The sequence below is a fragment of the Pezoporus wallicus genome, unplaced genomic scaffold, assembly GCF_028554395.1.
Source record: "Pezoporus wallicus isolate ANWC-B61680 ecotype Strahan unplaced genomic scaffold, APGP_CSIRO_Pwel_v1 contig_3817, whole genome shotgun sequence".
NCBI lineage: Eukaryota > Metazoa > Chordata > Aves > Psittaciformes > Psittacidae > Pezoporus > Pezoporus wallicus.
The window spans coordinates 6,339,484-6,354,499 of NW_026635157.1; the positions used below are offsets into that span (position 1 = coordinate 6,339,484).

At 45.3% G+C, this 15,016-nt stretch overlaps 1 long non-coding RNA gene across 1 annotated transcript; it reads left to right on the forward strand.

Annotated features, from left to right (window-relative positions):
• Window positions 1–11,068: 11,068 nt before the first annotated feature.
• LOC130598137 (uncharacterized) lies at window positions 11,069–13,506 on the forward strand. Its single transcript, XR_008971947.1, has 2 exons — window positions 11,069–11,158; window positions 13,359–13,506. It is a non-coding gene; the product is annotated as an uncharacterized LOC130598137 (long non-coding RNA).
• Window positions 13,507–15,016: the final 1,510 nt, after the last annotated feature.

Consider the following 15,016-nt stretch of genomic DNA (forward strand, 5'->3'; position numbering starts at 1 on the left):
CTGCATTGCCATTCATACTAATTTTCACCCATGATCTTTGCTGATCCAAGGGCAAGCATGAGGAATGGAGAAAACCCTGCCCTCAAGTCAGCCTGCCTGCTGAAGTCAGCACATGCCAGCTGAATGAGGGAGTTGGAAGGACAGGGAAGGGCAGACATGGAGAAAGGGTGTTTGCTGCGCTGGGGGGCTTCCCTTCCCCTGATTTTTTTGTGCTCAGCCAGTACTCAAACTCCAGGGGAACCCAGAAATGTCAATATCCACAGTCGCTGCTGCTCTCAGCTTCACGTGGCTGACAGCTCAGGTCACCCTGCAGCCCCAGCTGCTCATCACACTTGACCCAACACAGCAAGTCAAGTGGTAACTGCCTGTGAGCCACAGATGGCTGAAGAAAACATGGACCAGTTCCTCAGCTCACACATGGTGGAGGTTCTTACATTTCGATCCTGACCTTGGAAGATGGGTGGCAGAGAAAGATGCCAGGGTATTGTCAGTAATTTTCTACATCAACAGAGTAACTTCCACAGCACTTATATTTGGAGATTACGTGAAAGTACATATAAAGAGCCAAAAGAGGTAGTGGTTCAGAAATGTGTATGGACAAGGGTCTAAAGGGACTGCTCTTTGCCCCTGTTCAAGGAAGCCACATAGTGCAAACATGCCCAGACAGAGCAACTGAAGTCATTCATCCAGGCTAGTCCTGGATTTACTCTGATGATGCTAGGAAGGCATGCACATACACCTGTTCATGTTGCCTAATAGGCATGTGCTCTGTGTCCTGTAAGGAGCAGATGTCCCGTAAGGAGGCAATAACCACATCATCCTCACTCTGTCACAGCTGCTTGTAGTCCTGACTGGAAGACTGTGAAAGGCTTTACCTTTCCTTGTATTTGGATATTATTATTATTATTTCTTCATGCATTTCTGATTTGAAATTGCTATCTCTGTTTATCCCATGAAAAATATTTTTACACTTAAGAAAAGGGAGAGGCTTGAGTGCAGGTCTGTCTCTGACAAAGTTAGTAGGCTTCAGCTTTGATGTACAGATGAAATACTTGCGATCCAGCCTGAGAGAAAGGCAGCCTTAGCAAAATGATTCTGAAGTTGTGCTAAAATGTTGCACCGTGGCCATGAGCTGTAAGAAAAAGAAGAGAGGAAGAAAATACCTCACGTTCACTGATCAAGCAAATAAGTTCTGTATTAGTAGAATATTCCTTTTCTCGGGGGGGGGGGGGGGGGGGGGGAGAAAAACAGGGGGGAGGGAAGGATGTTAAAAAAGCCCTCTTCTTTTCATGAATCATTTTATACACTAATTACCAAAATACACCACAGAGAGTGCCTTCATAGGATCCCAAAATGCTTTTCAAGCACTAATATTAAGGAATTATTTATGTCTTCATTTCAGGCTGAGGGCCACCTGCTCTAGGTTGTACTACAACAGCAATATGCTGCAGAAATACAGAGAGTTAGGGCAGAGACTTTCACTAGGTATAAAATCCTACCACAAACTGATCTGGTAATAGAAAGAAACCTATTAAATTACTAGTTTATTCCCTATTAGATTTTTTTTTTTTTTTTTTTGTATCTTGCCCTGATAGTTCTGGCACTGCCATCAGCAGAAAATACAGCTCCAGCTCTTTGCGGGAGTAAATCGGAAGCCAGCTGAGCTCCACACATTGATTGTCCAATGAGAATCCATCCAAGGGGCTGAATTACCACACCATCAGCAAGTCCTCTCTTTCTGTGAAGTGAACATGAAGTAAATAAAATACTTCAGGGGCCCTGAGAGAGACAAAATGGATTTACACAAATAGAATTTGGCCGACACCCTTCATTTAATGAAGCTACTTTTAGAAAAAGTACCAAAAAAACCAGTCTTTACTGACCACAAGTGGCCACAGCCTCTGCTTTGCAGCCCCTCCAAACCAGTGCTGCAGTGCTCCAGCTCACGTCCTCTGCTCAGGAAGGATGAAAGGCAGAGCACCATCTCTCCTATCAAAAGAGTTCTTTCTGAGAGGATTGGGGTTGTTCAGCCTGGAGAAGAGGGGGCTCAAGGAAGACCTGATAACAGCCTTCCAGTACCCGTAAGGAGCCTACAAGAAAGCTGGGAGAGAGGGACTTTTTACAAGGACATGTAGTGACAGGACAAGGGGGAATAGCTTTAAGATGAAAGAGGGTAGATTTACATTAGACATTAGGAAGAAATTCTTCCTGTGAGGGTGGTGAGGCCCTGGCACAGGTGGCCCAGAGAAGCTGTGGCTGCCCCGTCCCTTGAAGTGTTCAAAGCCAGGCTGGGTGGGGCTTTGAGCAAACTGGTCTAGTGGAAGGTGTCCCTGCTCATGGCAGGGGGGTGGAACTGGATGAGCTTTAAGGTCCTTTCCAACCCAAACCATTCTGTGATTCTATGATTTCTTCACCCACTTCCTGCAGCTCTTCAGTCTTTCTCACACTTCTCCCACCCAATGACAGGTCTAAACCTATTCTGCTTGCTGGGTAGCTCTTGGTAAAAATAGAACAAAGTATGATTAGATTCAGATTTCATTTCACAGTGGATCTGGGTCAGGGCTCACAACACCTGCTGCTGCAACAGCTCCCTGTCTTCATAGCGGGGGATGTCCTGCTTCTCTCACCAGCTTACAGCTCTGCAGACCCTCCTCTGCGTCAGCTTATCAGGCTCCCTGATGAGCTGATCTAACTCACCAGCCCAACAGAAAAGTAATCCAGATAAGAAAAAAAGGGTTGTTTTCTGGCATGTCATTGCACTGATGGATAAAGTGCCAATAGTCCTTCTGGCAGCAGCAAGCTACTAGATCAGCTAAGGTGTACAAAAATCCTGCTCACTTACTAGTTAATCACAGTGCTACCTGAAGTGTGATCTCCCTATTGCCATAGCCATAGCCAGTATACAGGACCAGATGCAAGACTATTGTGAGGAGATGGGTATTTTGTTATTTCTTTAAGAAGGAGTCCTCGTTCCCCCATTTCTGCTGGGTATCACAGCCTCCTCTCCCATTTGGGTGCTGTCACCCCTTGACCCAGATGCGGGCTGGTTTGGGGTTTAACCTGGTGTCATGGTTTAATCCCAGCCGGGAACTCAGAACCACACACAGCTGCTCGATCACTCCCCCACTTGTTCCTCCCCCTGCTCCCAGAGGAATGGGGAGGAGAATCGAAAGAATGTCATTCCCACAGGCTGAGATAAGAACAGTCCAGTAACTAAGCTATAACACAAACCACTCCTGCTACCACCAATAATAATAAGGGAAATAACAAGGGAAGAGAATACAACTGCTCACTACCCGCCAACCAATACTCAGCCCAGCCCAGCACTGATCTGGGCCTTTTGGGTAACTGCCCCCAGTTTATATACTGGGCATGACATGCTGTGGTATGGAATACCCCTTTGGTCAGTTTGGGTCAGGTGTCCTGTCCCTGCTTCCTCCCAACTTCCCCTCCTCCCCGGCAGAGCATGAGGCTCACAAAGTCCTTGGTCAGAGTAAACATTACTGAGAAACAACTAAAACCCTCGGTGTTATCAGCGTTGTTCCCAGGCTGAAAGTCAAAACCACAGCACTGCACCAGCTACTAAGAATGAGAAAAATGACTGCTACTGCTGAACCCAGGACACCTGGCAGAAAACTTATCTTGCAAAAGAAAACAAAACCTATATTTTTGCTGGTGGGGCTTCCAAAACTGGCTTACTACAGAATTGGGGTGTTAGTGCTCCTCTCAGTATGGAAGCTGAGAGGAGTCAAAGGCTTTTGAGCGTCCATACCGACCACGCATCAGTAACACTCAGGCCAGTTCGCCCCTCTGGAAGATCCCTCTTATTTCACACTGCTGTCCCACAGCTGGCGTTATTACCCAGTGTGCAAAACACCAATATACACACAGAGTCAAGGTATTTTATTGTCAGCTGTTTTGCAAAAATCGGTGTAGGTGACTCACTGTACATCAACATCACTTTCACTTTGCTGGGCAGTTTTCTAGGCCAAAAAAAAAGCTACCCTGAATGGCAGGCTGTGGCAGGATCTGCCTTTGCATCCCAGAAGGAAAAGGTGTGCTATAAGACACTGCGGACCTCTTTAAGTAAGGGTTATGGTCTAGGCTCCAGGGGACTGGAGAAATCTCTGAGGTCCCTTCACCACATGCCAGCTCATTGTGGCGAGCTATGCACACAGGGCTAGAAGAGCTGGCTTGTGTAACTTGGGCACACAGACCATGCCAACCCCACTCAGATAAGGAGCTCGTCAAGGTCCCTCCTAGTTTTATCATTCCATGATTTGCCAGGTGCCAACATTAACTTGGTCATTGTGAGGCTCAGTCCCCTTTGAAGGATATTACTAAAAACAACAACAAAAGCAATGGCTTTTTTTAAATCAGCATTTGTTGAGGTTCATCAGTGTCCTGGGTTCAGCAGTAGCAGTCATGTTTCTCCTCCTTGGTAGCTGGTGCAGTGCTGTGTTTTGACTTTCAGCTCGGGAACAGAGCTGATAGCGATGTTTTGGTTTGGCCAAGGACTTTGTGAGCCTCATGCTCTGCCAGGGAGGAGGGGAAGCTGGGAGGAAGCAGAGACAGGACACCTGACCCAAACTGACCAAAGAGGTATTCCATACCACAGCACGTCATGCCCAGGATGTAACTGGGAGTTAGCCAGAAGGGCTGGGAGACTGCAGGGTTGGAGGAGGTATCGGTCGGAGCTTGGTCGGGCTTGGGGGGCGAGTTATCGGTCAGCTGGTGGTGAGGTGTTGTATTTTCTTCCCCTGTTATTTCCTTTATCATTATTATCATTGGTGGTAGCAGTAGTGATTTGTGTTATACCTTAGTTACTAAACTGTTCTTATCTCAACCCATGGGAGTTGCATTCTTTTCGATTCTCCTCTCCGTCCCTCCGGGAGCAGGGGGAGGGCAAGAAAGGGGGGAAGTGAGCGAACGAGTTACCTGACTGGGTTTAAAACACGACAATCAGTTTTCTGGAATTTCTGTTTTCCCAGCTTAGGTCCCGGTGCCCTACAGCTCACACCAGAAAGCTTCAGCCTACAGACTGCCAGCTAGCTCAGTTTCTAACTCAGAAAAACAAAGTGCCAAGCTGAACACCTCTAGTGCCACAGCAATCGTACACAGAAAAACACCTGCAGCAAGTCCCAGGTATCCCCAGTCAAGCTGTGCTAGTCCCCATGTTACTCAGCTACCCCTTCCCAGCTCATTCCACCAGTTTTCACAGAATCAGAAATAACATGCCGGCTCTAGCAGTAACATGACTGACAGCTTCTTCCCCTGTTCAAGGCATTGCTCCCACCCGTAAACTGCACCCACTGCCCTCGCCAGCGTGCTCCTGCACGGCTGCACTTGAACTGGGTTGCTCAAATGACTCAGTTAAAAATACCCCACCATCACCACCAGAAAGAGCTAACTTTAACTCAGATCACTGCAGTGATCCAGTTGGGGATTTTTTTGTGACAGTATCTCATGAAACTATAACCTGAATTCTGGTCACAGTAACTGGCAGTTGAACTTCACCTGTCCTTTGCTTGTACAGGAATCCACACATTTGGGTGTTAACTCTGGAGCATATGCTATTCTCAGAGCAGAGTTATTGATAGCCTTTCCATTGACTGTTTTAGAAGAAGCCTCCTGGACTGAAAACAATTTGAGAAGTTGTATTTTAAACCTCAGTCTGACCCTCTGCACAAAAGACAGGGAAGGCACAGTACCAAACACAAAACAATAATGACCGGCTCGAGTGTTTGGAACTGCGCATTACATCTTCTGTTCACAAAGAGAATGAACACTCTCATGCTTCCATGTGAACACCCTGGGTTCTCACACATGAGAACAGGTCATGCGCCAGCAGCAAGGTTATTGTTCAGATTTCAAGGATCGTTTTTCTGCTCCTGGTAATTCTGGTAGATCCTAACTGGCAAATTGCCTCAGCAGTGTCAATGTACTGTTTCTTTCTTTGCTGATTGTACTACAAAATGTTATTAAATCAATATCTATAGACCACAACATCACAGAACACAAAAGACTCATCTTTCTGTTACACTAGAAGCTGAATGTAATGTGAAGAAAATGAGGCATTTGTTTCAAAGAAAGGAAAAAAGACTGTAGTCCATGTCATTTTTATTAGAAGCAGGCTTTTTCTGTGGGCTGCTAATGCAGGGTTACCTCCTGAAATTTAGGGTCGCATCTGAATTACATCACTTGGAGACAGTTTTAGTTTTACATTTGTGTTTCTAGACTATTGCTAGACTGCCTGACCATTACACAAAACCACACTTTTGACTGGTGTCAAACTGGTGTTTGACACCACACTTTTGACTGGTGTTAGACTGCTGTCCAACTTTCTGTATAGTTAGAAAGTTTGTTAAGAAAAGTCTTGACAACAGAAATAGCAGCTTGACATAGAGTAAGGAAGAGATGGATCTGCCATCATGAGAGATATCTCACTCAGCAGCAGCCCTCTGCATCTGCCTCTGTCAACTCCTTCCTCTCCATCTATCATTATCTGCACCATTAAGTACACCCACAACATATAGATTAATATAACTGCAATTTACCGACTTGGTACACAACAGCCTCCTATATTCTGCCAGCTCCCCAGAAAGGAGATCGGACTTCTCCTTTGATAAAAGATCACGTTTACTTTGTGTGTGCAGAACAGTGGCTGCCATTAACCCACCCAGGCTTTCTGCATCTTCAGTTTATTATGTTTGTTATTATCTGTTTCTATGTCTCTGTTACACATATACTAGTAAGGATTCTTGCTGGAAGTGTTCTCCACAGCTACCAGTGAATTAACGTATACCATACTAATATTTTAATTATATATTAATGTAAGATGTCATATGATGTGGCATGTTCTGTTATAGCTGTGAAGTACACAGACTTACAGAGCTGTAGTAAGGCATTTTGATGGTGTAAGCTTTGTAACACCACAGCTGCAGGAACACCCTGTAACAAAGCTGCTCTGCTTGCTGGCCTTCTCCCCCAGGAAGAGGAGCTGGGATCCTTGCTGCATCCCGGACGAATGAATGATCTTTCTGCCTCATCTTTCCACATGTAAAATTTGGGTAGTGAGCATAGTTGTGAGTTATTTTGAGTGCAAGCAACATTTACATCTCAGTGAGATTAACAGCTTTCATCTAATTTAAAATGCCATAAAAATTATAATCATAGAATGTTTTATGTTGGTGGGGACCTCTAGAGGCCACCTTGCCTTCCTAAGGGGGGCAGGGCCCATTTCGAAGTTACATCATGTTGCTCAGGTCCTGTCACTTTTGACTATTTCCAAAGGTAGAGATTACACATCTCTGGGTACTTGTTCCCATGCCTGATTACCTTCACAGTGAATTTTTTTTGTTCTATCTAAGCTTCCTTCATGCAGCCAATGTCCTTGGCCTCTCACCTTGCCACTGTGTATCACTGTCTTCTCCATAGCCTCCCATCATTAGTTAAAGACATCAGTTCATTCCCCCCAGCTGGGATGAATAGCTCATTCCCTCCCCTAGGCTGAATAAACTCAGCTCTTCTTCTGTTGCAATGACACTGGGACACACCTATTTCAGGACAATAGAGCCCAGTACATGCTTAACTGTAGCAGTGAGTTCCCTGCCTGCTTGAGCTGCTAGGATCCAAGTGAAGCAGCCACCACTTCCCATTTATCCCCTAGTCTTTCCAGTACCTCACCATGAACTCCACCACAGCTTAACCCTTCACTGATTTTGCCAGTGTACCAGCTCATGTACTCATTTCCTAAACCAGCCTGGTGAAAATACATCAGGAAGCTTTAGATTTAGTTGGGAAAATGCTCAAGCAAACCAGGTCATTTTGACATGTCTTTGCTCAGAGGATGACTATGTAGGCAGCTGTGCCAGCTGAGTGGAGGAGCAACTGTTGGCAAACAGGTGGGTTTATCCAGATCCTCTGGAAATCCTCACTCCCCCTGCAGGTGCAGCTCCAACTGGATGTGTGACACAGCATCAGCTACTTGAGCATACCACCTATAAGCTCAGGTTCCTATGCTTAATAAAGTTGTTCTCCTGATGCTTTGGCAAATCTGTCCAACTCTTCAGCAGAGCAGTACTTGATGATAATAACGTTTACACAGCTGTGTGAACTTTCTGTATATACTGCTCCTACTTGCCAGGCAAAATGTTATAAGGATCAATAAGAAGAAAAATGCAGCACCATGAGAACTTGATTAAAGCACTCGTGTGTTGCATTCAACCAGAGAAAACAAAATAAGCAGAAGTCTTTTCTAATCCTTAAAGGCTGAGAAGCTTAAGTCAGTCTTGCAAAGATGTCTTGTCATACCAGCCTACACTGAAAAGCCAGAGTAGAATAGAATGGAATGAAATGGAGCAGAACTAGACAGCTTCAGTTAAAAGGGACCTACAACAATCATCTAGTGCAACTGCCTGACCACTTCAGGGCTGACCAACAGCAACTTCTACAGGGAGGTTGGAGCAAGGAGATGGCTGGTGTCTTCTTCCAGGTAACAAGTGATAGGACAAGAGGAAACAACATCAAGCTGTGCCAAGGGAAGTTTAGATGGGATATAAGGAAAAAAATAATTACCAAAAGGTTGGTCAGGCACTGGAACAGGCTGCCCAGGGAACTGCTGGAATCACCATCCCTGGAAGTGTTCAAAACCCATGTAGATGAGGCCCTCAGTGACATGGTTTAGTGGTGGCCTTGGCAGTGCTGGGGGAATTGTTAGACTTGGTGATCTTAAAGGTCTTTTCCAACCAAGTTGATTCTGCGATTCTATGATTCTATGAAAGTTTAAATCATGTTGTGAAGGGCATTGGACAAATGTCTCTTAAACACTGACAGTTTTGGGGCATCGACCACCTCCCTGGGAAGCCCATTCTTCTGTGTGACCACCATCTCAGTGAATAAATCCGTCCTAACGTCCAGTCCAAACCTCCCCTGGTGCAGCTCTGAACCTGTCTGAAATATCTTCCCCTGTGCTGGTGCAGTATGTGCCTGTGGCAGTCAGAGGGAGTGACAGTACTATGGAGGAAAGTCAGGCTTATTTTGGGGTCCTCACTACCACACTGCAGGTTTTCAAAAGTGCAATACAGATGGGTTTGGGTCTTGTTCATGCCTATCCATTTTCAAATTGATGCAGTTAAACCAGTGCAAGATCTTACATGCACATTTATTGTGCCCTGACCTCTGCCACAACAGTCAGAATTAAATGCGGGTTCGCAGATTATACACACCCACTTCAAAATCTGTCCATCTCTCTCTGGCTGGGCTCACAAAACTACGTTTCCACTAATCAGCAGCTGAGCACAAGGCGGGAGAGAGGATTCAGTAATAATATGGCCTGAGAAGTCCAGCTGCTTTAGGGTTTTCAGCTGCTCTGTGTTTGCACAGAGGTGGCAGTGAAGTGGCAAAAACAGAGCAGCCGTGCTCTCAGTGCAGGAGCAGAGCAGTGCTGGGCCCTCCCATGCTCCTCTCCTGCCAGCACATTTTCATCAGAGAAGGTCAGACACAGACCATGCCAAAATGCACAAAAATAACAAACCTCCAGCAAGGCCATGACAACACCGCCATCCCCACCAAGGAGAGGGTCAGTGCTCAGACACAATCCTCAGCAAAAGCTCAGTGCAACCCTCAGACTCTGTTCTCAAGGTGTTCTTGCATTGGGCTGTACCCAGTACTACTCATATTAACTCCTAACCACTGTGGTGACAGTCATAGCAAGAGACACCAAAGGAAGTCTTTTGTACTTGAAGTTTCCCCTAAGCCGTATTTTGTGTTGCAGGTAAACCAAACTAGCCATAGAACACCTTGATTGAAGGTCTCCCCATCTTCACCAAAATGCTAATTCTGCCTTTTCTCCAGTCTGTTGTGTCAGGATACTCCTCTCTTCTACCATGCTCTGCTCTACGCTCTCTAGAAGGGGGGTGGTTAGTAGGTGAAGAGAGGTCCTCCTTCCCCTCTACTCTGCCCTGGTGAGACTGCATCTGGAATATTGTGTCCAGTTCTGGGCCCCTCAGTTCAAGAAGGACAGGGAGCTGCTGGAGAGAGTCCAGCGCAGGGCAACGAAGATGATTAAGGGAGTGGAGCATCTCCCTTATGAGGAAAGACTGAGGGAGCTGGGCCTCTATAGTTTGGAGAAGAGGAGACTGAGGGGTGACCTTATTAGTGTATATAAAGGGGGAGTGTCACGAGGAAGGAGCCAGGCTCTACTCAGTGGCAAACAATGATAGGACAAGGGGTAATGGGTACAAACTGGAACACAAGAGGTTCCACTTAAACTTGAGAGAAACTTCTTCTCAGTGAGGGTGACAGAACACTGGAACAGGCTGCCCAGGGAGGTTGTGGAGTCTCCTTCCCTGGAGACATTCAAAACCCGCCTGGACACATTCCTGTGTAACATTATCTAGGTGTTCCTGCTCCGGCAGGGGGATTGGACTAGATGATCTTTTGAGGTCCCTTCCAATCTCTAGCATACTGTGTACTGTGTGTACTGTGTAGAGGGGAAGTGAGATCTTCATTCTCCCATCACCTCTTTCATGCCTTCAGCCAAATGTCCTCACCTTACTAAGTCAGATTTCTGATTTTCTTCCCATGAAAAGGATTCGGAGGGTAATTCCTCATTAATAAGAAAATCACAATTCTTATTAAGAAGTCCTTGCTAATGAGAGATCTGCCAAACACTAGACTAATTTATACAGCACTTGTTCTCAGCAGTACCTATACTCTGAATTTCTGATGTCCAGCAATTATCTATCTGAAGCACTAGTACAAATCTTCTTAGGGCATAAACAGGCACACCACCATTTCCATGGTCTTCAGGAAACAGAGGACAGCTAAAAAAATCCCGGCTTGGCTTCCCTGCTCCCTTGAAGCTACTCTTTTCTCATTTATTCGTGTCACAGATAGGTAGCTCCTGAAAGCTCCTTCTATCAGAATCTTCCCCAAGAGCAGAAAGATGGCTGGGTGATCTTGCTGCACCTGCTGTGTAGCTGCACCACCTCCATAGGCATAATGCCTCGCACTAAGCAGTCACATCACAATGGTAACAGTATGTCCCCGGCATTCTCCAGAAAATGAGTAATGAAGCAAGGACCCTCATGACACATCTATGTGGTGCAAGGAACTTGAGCAAACTCAAGATGCTTGATGCTCCCCTGAGCAATAGGTATGCCACTGACATGCAGCAGCAGGGGCTGTTAAGTGACATTCTTTTTCCCCTTCCTTTTCCATGCGAACCTTTAAGACAAATAGCCCTCAGAAGCAGGTCACAAGCATATTATAGATGAGGGAGGCAGAACACAGAGGCAAAATAATTCAGTTCAGTCATACCCACAGTGGCCCTCTCCAGGACTGGCTTCAGCCTCTCCACGTTGCATCTCTTACCAAGCACTGAGGTGCAGAGCTAGAGTCGTGGTTTAAGCACGGTAACTCAGAACCACACAGCTGCTCAATCACTCCCCGACCTTCTTCTTCCCCACACTCCCAGAGGGATGAGAATCGAAAGACTGTAACTAACGGGTTGAGATAAGAACAGTCCAGTAACTAAGGTATAACACAAACCACTCCTGCTACCACCAGTAATAATAAGGGAAATAACAAGGGAAGAGAATACAACTGCTCACCACCGACCGACCGATACTCAGCCCAGCCCAGCACTGATCTGGCCCTTCTGGGTAACTGCCTCCAGTTTATATACTGGGCATGATGTGCTGTGGTATGGAATACCCCTTTGGTCAGTTTGGGTCAGGTGTCCTGTCTCTGCTTCCTCTGAACTTCCCCTCCTCCCTGGCAGACCATGAGACTCAGAAAGCCCTTGGTCAGAGTAAACATTACTTAGCAACAACTAAAACCCTCGGTGTTATCAGCGCTATTCCCAGGCTGAAAGTCAAAATCACAGCACTGCACCAGCTACTAAGAACGAGAAAAATGACTGCTACTGCTGAACCCAGGACAGCCAGCTTAGTGGGTCTGGAAGTAACCAGGTCCATATTCCCCTGACTGTGAGCATCCCTTCAGCCCCAGCACGAGTGACAGGGAAGAGGTGAAGAAGCAGAACAGGGACTTCCAGCCAGAGCTACAGGAAGTTAAATTCAGCAAGTTACAAGCACTGACAATTTTTAAGTGAGGACTGCGTACAAAAACACCAGGAAAAACTGTCATAAAACTTTTGTCATGAAATGCCCCTTACTCTGCAGTTAATTTGTACTCCAACCAGCCTGGCTGCCATATGGCCTTCAGCAGTGAATTACAGCTTACATAGCATTTTGCTACCAGCCAGTTGGTTCCCATGTCCTCCCCGGCTCTACGCTAAGGTCTGTAGCCTGCTCCCTTTTCCTCAGTGGCCCAGCCAGCCAACTAGAGCTGACTGCACTGAATGGAAACGCTGCCCCATGGCAAGGAAAGACTCCCATGTAGTTCAATATATTCTTTGGCAGAAAATGAGATTAAAAAGCAGGCTAAATTACTATTTGTGTAACTGGAGTATCCTGGTTACAGAGCTTGTAACCGTAACAACCATTTAAACAAAGCTTTAAAGAAAACATTTCCTCATTATTAAAATGTTGATCCTCAATTCTTATTCAGTTTCTTGATCTTCCTCTCGTCTCTGATCTCAGAGCACATCTGCCTCCAAGTCTTATAGAAGATGTAGGAAAGGAAAAGCTGTTCTCAGAACCGTTGAGTAACCTCAACTAGTACTTGTGTCCTGTGCCAATAGAATGATGCTTCCTAAACACACGAATACAAAAAGGATCAGTTTGTCATGTGGGGATTTAGAGGCCTGTGAACATTATACATCAGCTAGCAGGGATGTTTCTTAGAACAAGTCCCAAACAATTAAACTGAGCCTGCTATTAATCACATGCCAAACACAAGGTATTACTTAGGTTGGAGCCAAACTCATTTGAAAGCTCAGGCACTGAAGGAAAGTCAGAAGTATTTGGCAATTTAGTTTATTACTTAAGTCTCCCCAATTTTATGGCTGGATTACCTTCTATCTCCAAAGAATCCGTTCCACAGTTACGACTGTTGTGTTAGTAAGAGTCATGCAGGCATCACACAAAGGCAGCATTGATTTGTTATTCTGTAACTGGATAACCAGATTTTTATTTTGAAAAGATCCTGCTGGAGCTTTTTATTTTTTTCAACTGCTTGTTAAATGAGAGTGTAGCCAGGAAAATGGGACACAGCAGCAGTAAGATGGATGTGATCCACGCACATGTTTTTCTCACAAGAAAACAAGTGCACTGCATGTTTAACAAAAGGGAATAGCTTCAGGGTTACAGTAGATAATGGAGCCAGATGTAAACTTGAATACACAGCACTCCAGCAGGTGCCCTCCTAAGAGGAAACCTTTCTTTTCATAGGAGGAAGGAGCAAATTTCTCCTTGGAACATAGCTTGAGAGTTACGCCTCGATGCTGCTAAGGCTGAGAGCTATACCAGCTGTAGTTTCTCTGCACATCCCACTGATGTTGGTTGGCCATCCCTGAATGAAAAGGAAATGTGCAGGAAACCCAGTGACTAATACACATATTTAAAGCCAAAAAATTCTAACGTATTAAGTCAGTGACAAAGCACAGCAGCTGCAGCTGTTTTGGAGAGAAAGTTTTGTTTTCTACGGCCACGTTTTACTAACATCAGAATGAACAGAAGCTGTTTCTCAGAATTCTGTCAGAATAGAAATCAAATATGAATATAGCTCTGTGAAACCTGGACATGTATTTTTAGGTGCACGCACCCACACACATATGGCAGCCTGAATAGCTCATTCACTTCCTCTGATACAATCAGGGATGCCTCCAGCAGGAACATGAGCCCAGGCATGCTCCTAACCCAATTTGCCTGTGCCATCCCTACTTTAACTGCATACACTATCATGTAACAGCTTGAAAAGCTTTTTTTTTTCAGTAACTTTTTCTTTCCTCCACATTCCCAGAATGCTATGCAGCTTCTTTCAGCAACACAGTAATTACCGCAGCAGATCAAACCTGAAGTTCTGCAGTTTAATGCTCACTACCAAAAGTGGTAACGACTGCAGTAATTAAACTTGGGGAACAGTCTTCATTAGATCTCATTTAGTTTTCCCACACAGGCTTAAACCATGACCTAAGATCCCTTCAGCAAAATATCGATATGGAATCACTTGCAATTACTTGATGGCAACTTATTTGTATTTTCACCTCGTAAACAGATCTTTGCCTTTTAAGAGGCAGCTATCCAGAGTGCTTTTCATAATTAACACAACATACAGTTTTTCAGCTTCAAGGTTATTCAAGCCAGCTACAGCATCTGCTTCCAAAATTAGACCTGAACAGCTACGGCTGGCTCTTTAGTGTTTCCAATCCCTAAATCACACTCCTCTCTCAAGCTGTGGCCCTCCTTCCCCTGTGGCAGTATTTGCTTTATCTTTTCTAAGTCCAGATTGCCTTGATCATTTACGTCCTTCCTGAACTTCCCTGTGGTAATATGCAAGGGCTGAAAACTCATGCTGTAAGCATATGGAGCAAGGTTTGCTAAAATGCATGATTAGATGGTTAGTCAAAATACTGAAAACCTTATGCAGGAAGCAAGGATCTGAGGCTCCTTCCCTTGCAACAGAGTTTCAGAGATGAAGTGTTCAGTTGTAACGTAGAAAACCTTTTGCCTTGTGCTGCCGTATTGTGTTCCCCCCTAGAGAAGCCCTTCTGGTATTTCTCAGGCACAGGAGGGCATATTTCCATTAACAGACTCAACCAGAAGTGAAGGACTCAACACTGTCCTCTATTCATCCCCACAGCCAATGGCCGGTGCAACACACAGGTATTCCTGAATCAGCTCCTAGAGGACACACTACACTACAGGGAGAGCATTTCAATGTCAACAAAGTGAACAAGATTTCTGTTTTGCAAGGGGACACATCACCTCCCTCTATCCCTTTTAGTACAGTATGATATCAAAGCTTCATTTTAATTGACACTGAAAACCTGTCTTCTCTGTGCCCTTTAATACTTAGGGCAACTAGAGTAAGTTTCTCTATAAAGAGC